Source organism: Rutidosis leptorrhynchoides, chromosome 3 (assembly GCF_046630445.1).
Source record: "Rutidosis leptorrhynchoides isolate AG116_Rl617_1_P2 chromosome 3, CSIRO_AGI_Rlap_v1, whole genome shotgun sequence".
NCBI classification, from domain to species: Eukaryota; Viridiplantae; Streptophyta; class Magnoliopsida; order Asterales; family Asteraceae; genus Rutidosis; species Rutidosis leptorrhynchoides.
In genome coordinates this window covers 211,046,745-211,055,200 of record NC_092335.1, presented here as the reverse complement: position 1 = coordinate 211,055,200, position 8,456 = coordinate 211,046,745, and the positions used below count along the sequence as shown (strand labels likewise).

At 30.0% G+C, this 8,456-nt stretch overlaps 1 long non-coding RNA gene across 2 annotated transcripts; it reads right to left on the bottom strand.

The window, feature by feature from the left end:
- Window positions 1–3,106: 3,106 nt before the first annotated feature.
- LOC139897193 (uncharacterized) lies at window positions 3,107–7,250 on the bottom strand. Of its 2 annotated transcripts, XR_011776461.1 has the most exons (5): window positions 7,170–7,250; window positions 6,082–6,323; window positions 5,861–5,978; window positions 4,758–4,841; window positions 3,107–3,348 (listed from the first exon to the last, which is right to left on the bottom strand). It is a non-coding gene; the product is annotated as an uncharacterized lncRNA (long non-coding RNA). The 2 variants fall into 2 exon arrangements; XR_011776460.1 differs by having other exon boundaries at window positions 5,861–6,323.
- Window positions 7,251–8,456: the final 1,206 nt, after the last annotated feature.

Here is an 8,456-nt window from a genome sequence, read left to right as displayed (position 1 = left end):
ATATATATATATATATATATATAATATATAAATAATTGATGATTATATGTATATTGTAATATATTAAAAATTATAAATATTAAATATTCAACATATGTTAATATATAATTATTAATATTAAATAAATAATAAATTGTAATATTAATATATGTAATTACAAATTAAAATATAGTTATGTTATTATTATCACTTTCATTATCAATCTTAAAATAGATATTAATATTAATGTTAATATCATTATTATGAATATTAATATTTTAACATAATATATAGATATAAAATCTAATACATTTAATTTTTCATATTATTAATATTACTAATATTATTGTTATCATTATTAATGTCATTATTACTCTAATCATTATTTTTATTATAATTAATATTATTGGACATTATTATTATTAATTCTATTATGATCATTATATATATATATATATATATATATATATATATATATATATATATATATATATATATATATATATATATATATATATATATATATATATATATATATATATATATATATATATATATAGTGGTAGGATCAAGAGGGAAGTAACCAATCGGGGGAAGCGGGGGGAAGCAAAAAATTTTTTTTTTCGTTTTTTTAAAAAAACTTTGTTCACGAAAATTATAGATGGGATGAAAATATGAACATTTAGTAGAGACACTTTGTGATAAATATTTTTTATTTTTGCGGGAAAACGCTCGAAGAAGTAATATATAACAATTATCGTGTTTTTCGAGCGTATGTTGAGGTTTTAGCTATTGGGGTTTAGATATTAGGGTTTATAGGGTTTAGATAATAGGGTTTAGAAAATTAGGGTTTAGGGTTTAGATTTAGGGTTTAGATTTAGGATTTAGATTGAGTTTTTAACACGAACGGTTTAGAGTTTAGGGTTTAGGGTTTGGTGTTTTGGGTTTATGGAATAAACCCAAAACACCAAACCCTAAACCCTAAACTCTAAATCGGGCTAAATTTTACTTCTCAAAACATGAAAAAAAAAAACGTTCATATTCTTCACGAACAATATTATCTTGAATGTTATTTTTGTCGATTGTTTTTCCGCCTAAATAATAACATTCATCACGAAGTGTCTCTTCTAAATGTTCATATTTTCGTGTGATCTTTATGCCGGAAAAAAAATCCAAAAAAAACGAAATTTTTTTTTTTTGCTTCCCACCGCTTCCCCCCGATTGGTTACTTCCCCATTGATCATGCCCCTATATATATAGACACACACATATATATATACACATACATATATATATATACACACATACATATATATATATATATATATATATATATATATATATATATATATATATATATATATATATATATGTGCATATATATATATATATATGTGCATATATATATATATATGTGCATATATATATATATATATATATATATATATATATATATATATATATATATATATATATATATATATATATATATATATATATATGTAGGTTTAATTAAGAGGAAAGCACTCGAGGGGAATTGGGAAGAAATAAATTTTTTTCTTTTTTTCGAAAAAATTTTTTCCAACATTAAGAGCACACGAAAATATGAACATTTAAAAAAGACACTTTATGATGAATGTTATTATTTTGGCGGGAAACGAAAATAATAACATGCATCGTGCGTAATGTTATTCCTGAATGTTATTCTTCGGACGTTTTTTTCCATCATATGTGAAGTTTTTTTCAAGATTTAGCCCGATTTAGAGTTTAGGGTTTAGAGTTTAGGGCTTAGGGTGTAGGGTTTTGGGTTTAGGGACTAAACCTAAAACCCTACACCCTAAGCCCCAAACCCTAAACCCTAAACCCTAAACTCAAAACCGTTCGTGTTATAATTTAATCTAAACCTAATTTCTAAACCCTAAGCCCTAATTTTTAAACCCAAAACTCTAAATTCTAAACCCTAATAGTTAAACCCTCATAGCTAACCCCTAACTTCTAAACCCTAATTTCTAAACCCTAAAAAATAAACTCAGAAGCAAAACATTCATTGCAGTGAATGTTTGCATTTTTTTCTTCGAGCGTTTTTCCGCCATAATAATAACATTCATCACAAATTGTCTTCTTTAAATGTTCATATTTTTATGCGATCTTGAAGCCTGAAAAAAAATTCAAAAAAACGAAAAAATTTATTTCTTCCCACTTCCCCCAAAAAAGTACTTTCCTCTTGATTAAATCCGTATATATATATATATATATATATATATATATATATATATATATATATATATATATATATATATATATATATATATATATATTAGTTAAAGACCCGCGATTTCGCGGGGTTTATAAAATGATATAATTTGATAGAGTATTTGTTAGGTTGATTAAAAAGCAAATAATATAAGATAAACCACAAAGGGTTGTGATATATTCAATAACATAAATAGACCTCATTATACATTGCACATATCTAAATACTTTTATAAAATTGCTTGTAGATGGTAAATATATGTATTTCAACATCTTCTTCCTTTTTTATGATGTTGGATACATTAATAATCAGCTACTGTTGTTGGTATATTTGTTTCTTCATCCTGCACAGAAATTGCATGTAATGGCTAAAATCACAAAAGACTAAAAAATAATATAATAATAGACACTATATAACATAATTAATACCTATAATTAGTGGACTCGTCTTTCATTAGGAATTGGAATGAAAATGTGCCCTGATATTCACTCCGCTGTATACACTTTTTCTTCTTACTGTGGAAATGTTTAAAAACAAAACTATGAGTAACTTAATGACTTAAAAGATCATCAACAATGTTTTTCCCCAACATTTTTATGACTTTTCTGGTGGTATGGTAAAAGACATACTAACAATGAAGATAACTAACTCTGACATTAGTAACGGAAGTTTGGCTGAGTTATAAGAATAACACTATTCAAATGAATAAACTTACCCAAAGAACCCTATAAACACAAATTAATAAGCATTCTCAATAAACACTTATTTTTTTCCTTAAAAGAGTTTCCTCACATATTTGTTGATCTGATAGCCAAACATAATTTATTTGAATCTAGTAACATAATTTGTTTGAATCTAAATACTGTACTGACAAATAAAACTAATAATTTTTATTATCATTCCAATGATAATTTACGAATTTCATGATAAGGCATTACAAAATACACTTTGTGCAACTTGTGATAAGTTGACATGTTTCCCCGCTCTCTTATACGAATATATACATGTTCAAGGGGTAATTCGCTTGATTGCTTTCTTTGATTTAATTTTCAGATTCTTTTTCACCTTAAACTGTAATGGAGACTTGATGGCTTCTTGAGATGATGTCCCTGATTCTGCAGATACACATACACAATGCTAAGTGTACATCAACGAATCACATCAAAGAATGTAACCAAGTCAAACCAACTCAACTCATAAATAATTATAGTAAAAATACATCATAATATACAGATTAAAAATTTAATTAGTAAATCCAATGCACAGATTACAGATCACATATGATAATATCAGGTAACCCTAACCTAAACCCTAAACACTATAATCTAAACCATAAAACCTAAACCTTACACCCTAAAATCTAAACCCTACACTTTTAACCCTAAACTCTTCTGGATCCTTTGATTTAAAAACAAAATCAAACCCTAACCTGAAACCCTAAGCTCTAAAATCTAAACCCTAAAACTTAACCTAACCCTAAATCTAAACTCAAAACTCTAAACCTAGACTCTAAACCTTAAATCCTAAATCTACACCCTAAAACCTAAATCTAAACCCAAAACCCTAAACCTAAACTCTAAACCCTAACCTAACCCCTAAAAACTTTAAACCTTAACCCTAAGCCCTAAAATTAAACCCTATACCGTAGAATCTAAAGCCTAAACCTAAACCCTAAATATAAACCCAAAACCCTTCAGCCTAAAATCTAAACCCTAAATCATAACCTAACCCTAAATTTAAACCCAAAACTCTAAACCTAAACTCTAAACCCAAAACCCTAAATCTAAACCCTAAATCCAAACCTAAACCCTAAACGCTAAATCTAAATCCTAAACCTAAACTCTAAACCCTACACCCTAAATCTAAACCCTAAACCCTAAAAACTCTAAACCCTAACCCCAAACCCCTAAGCCCTAAAATATAAATCCTAGAATCTAAACCCTAAACCTAAACCCTAAACCCTAAATCTAAACCCAAAACCCTACATATTGTAATAAATTACTTTCAATGATAACACAAATAAATAATATAACATTTCAAATGTTTAAAAATATAAATAAAAAAACCACCCATATTAACACATATAACAAGAATCTTAACGTAATATATTACCCACTTGACTAATTATAAAAGCCGCCCATATTGACACCTATAATGAGAATTTTAACGTAATCCTTGAATGCATGTATAATCTCCGGAACCAAATTAATACCTACATGTAAAAGCATGTCTATTTATATGTTACAATATGATGTTATCAAAGTAAAGGTTACACATAGCTAGTTCACGAAAGCATTATATATTTTCCAATAACATATCTTTCAAGCACGCAAAATTGTATGCTCATTTGTCCCTTGCACATTGTCCATGGTCTTTTTTTCTTAGAATCCTTGTCAGGATTATCTGTGATTATCATTTATCAGTGTTATAGATGTCCTTATAAAGCAAGATATATTTGTCTCTTTTATATGCTAATGCCAGCTTAAATTTGCTACAGATGGACAATAGAAAATAACATTTGTACCTCACATGTAGAACCATGAACACGTGCATTCCCTTTCTCCATTTTGAGAAATAAGCAACACCAACAGCATGAGGAAGTTGTGTCCTGCAGTGATTATTATATTTTTATGCACATACATAAAATACACTGACAAATGAACAATAGAGTTGTCATCCTTGTCAAAACACAAAGTTAAGTTCAGCCTAAAAATATAAATTCAAATAATCTTGTTCAAAATAAAGTAACAAAGTAGTAGTAAGCAACGGTTCGTATCTACTAATAAGTTCGATGTCTCATGACCTCCCGCATATCATATACTCTGACAAACATATCATAAGGTCCCAATTCATGTAAACTCCAACACTATGATTGAAGATGACTCTGATCTTATAATAAATAGTTGGATTCAACAATAGACATTGAGATCTCCATCAATGTTGTCATGAATACTTGTACCACAAAACCCCATCTTGACGACCTTTGAATCAGATTGGGAACATGCTTACAAGAAGTTCATGAACCCAGATAACATTCTTCTTCTAATTAAAACCTCATGACTAATTATCTGCATTTGATCAGTATTTAAGGGTAACCTATGCACCTCAAACCAAACCTCAGTATCTAAATCATACAAATTACCGAAAACAAATTATAAATGAGATACAAACAACCACAAATGTTTTTTGCAGCAATATAAATAAAAAGTTCTAGTAAGTTGAGAATAACTTTAACATCAAACAATAGTTGCTCAATAGTCTACACTTCCTATGTTATCTGAAAATATTGTTTTATTAAGATACTAACATGGTAAATACATTTGGGCCTCAACTTAAATGTTAACATTTTCACAATCCAGTTTTAGATATACATATACACTCAAAGCAGGGTGGATCAACATGATTCATAAAGTTATACACATTACACAAAATATGCCTATGAACACAACAGCTTTAGAAGTTGATATTTGGTAGTACTTTTAATTTGTTTTCAACACCACTGGCAAAAATTGGTCAAAATATAAAGAGAATAGTCAAACCCAAAACAAAATAAAAAAAGGTGAGCAAATTTAGTTCTGAGCCCATTTATGACATCTTACTAATCATGAAGTAAAGACTTGTATGTACCTGTTAGAAGAACCCTACCCAACATTGATCAGCTCTTCAGCATAGGACTCAACAATGGTCTCGACATTTCGAAATGCACTTTCGCGGGCACTGGTAGCATCTTCTCGCTGTTTGTTCGCTGCCTTGTTTTGATAAATTATCAATTAGCATATATCAATAGTCAAAATTACATCATTTCATTTATACAACTACATGATAACAGCCGAAGAGTATATGTATACCTGTTAATGACAACTACATTTGAATGGGGTTGGCGTAAGTCAAGATATAAATTATCCCCTTGACATGTTTGATAATAATATATCATCATTTTTTCGATTTTAAAACAATCAAACCCGTTATTGATCCTCTCAGCAGGGCAGGGTTAACCTCCTTGACAGATGCCAGTTCCAAATCTACATTAAGTTGCTTGAGCTTCGCCGCATTAGTTGCTGCAATCACAAGTGCAAGGTCTCCTTTCTCACTGCAAATTAACACTTCCGATTATTTAACCAAAGACTTTATTTGACGATTTATCTAAAAAAATAAATTAGCTAGAGAAAGAAATATGTCTGAGAAGCTTCTTGAAATCTCAACCCATTTACAACATAGTCTAGTGGTTGGGAACTTGACATCTTTGCTAAAGGTCTCCGGTTCGAATCTTGTAGTGGCCATGGAAGGGTTGAAAATAATAACCCGAACAGAAAAAATCTTATAACTTAAATTATAATTCTATAGACACGGGTAATGTCTAATCTCTTACCCGTTTATCGTTGGAGAAAAACGTCCTCATGTCAACCCGCCAGCCAACCCATAATGATCCGTTTCAAAAAAGTTCCCATTTTTTATGTATTAAGAACTCGACTATAAGAAAGCATGAGTCACAATTCTAACCCATTAATTGATTACTTATATTAATATACCCACTTGCAAATTCAGTTAAATAGCAATAAATCATCATTATGACGGAAAGCTAGGTGGCAATTTCAACCCCTTTGCATCTAACAGGTTAGATTGGGTATTTGCTCCTCTAGTGTAAAAAAAGAAAAACATGCCAAATCGGTCGAGTGAGTTAAAGGTAACCAAACTAAATTTTCAATGCGCTCAGCCTGCTCATAAAATAGCCGTGGAGGAATACAATGACGACCCATTTTGACACCTATAGAGACTACAACAAATAAGGTAAATCAAAGTATATATTTTTATTTAAGGCGCAACTTGAGGAACAGTAAGAATAAACACTCACTTGATTGAATCTAACACACCTCACTGTTTCAATATAACCATAAGCGATAGAAAAATATGAAAGACATCATGAAGGTCTACCAACCTTATCCAATATATCCATTTTGACACCACAACTTTAAAATGCAAGGACTTACACAGAACCGAACAAATCCACATTTCACACTTGAACCTAAAAAACAATGGATTTAGAATCAACATGCTATAACATGTAAAATATGAATGAATATCAAATATCATACATTATTTTTATAAATGCACATGATCAACTTTTATAAAATACGTGAAAACCCTGATCCAACTTAAGCAAATTCAGTAATATTTGAAATTTACTTGACGCATGTCAATCCTTATCAGAGTACATTTTAACCTTTTTAAAATCGACCATTCTTGACCCATTGTGATAAAACCAACATTGGGATGAAAATCAAATAGTTGTTGGTACCCAAAAGGATACAACTGTTAACTTCTAAAACATATTTTTATGGAAAAAGTTTGTACGAATGTATTATGTTTCACGATTTCAAGGCCACATGACACAATTGGTAACTATATGAATACAAAGGGAGTGTTTGTTTGATGCAATTTTCTAGTGTATATAAATAATTTGAACCAACCACTGCACCAACAATAACAATTGATTATAACAAAAAATGGATACCTAATGTATATTTGCTTTGTCAATTATCTGAATCGTGAACCATAATGAATGAAACCTGTGATGATGAATGTTGCGATGATGAATAGAATGCTATGATGAATAATCACCTTTTGAATCGAATGGAGCAATGATGAATGATTTGACATGAATCTATCACAAACCAATTTTTCAACAACGATCAACAGAAAAACCACAGCATAATGCTTTTGATCGCTTGGATGTTTAATGTTTTTTTAAGCCGTCATTAATGTTGCGTGTTTTGATATTGGATTTTAATTTTATGTTACGCAGCAATAGATTTAAATTGAAATTGAAAATTATTATTTGTGAGGATGTTAGGGGTCTCGTATGCGGTTAATTTGAATAGAGTTGGTGGTGTGCTTGATGAGGTCAATGGGGTTGAGAGTGGACATCGATTAAAGAAAAGGCGTTTAGAGGAGATCTTGGAACATGAAAAACGTGAGGCTTACAACAATGAGATTCTTGACAATTTGGCGAATGTTGCTACCGGACACATTGCGGGTCGTAAGTATTGTATTTGTGCGAATAGGGAATGTAGAGGTCATTGTAAGGGGTGGCATGAGCACGCTAGCAAGTTTGGTTTCTACGGGGGCAAGACGAGTGCTTCGAGAGGGGTGAGTAAGAGGAAAAGGAAGAATAAGAAGAAGTTGGCTTCGGATGGGTCGTTTCAATTGAATGATTCTAGTGGTG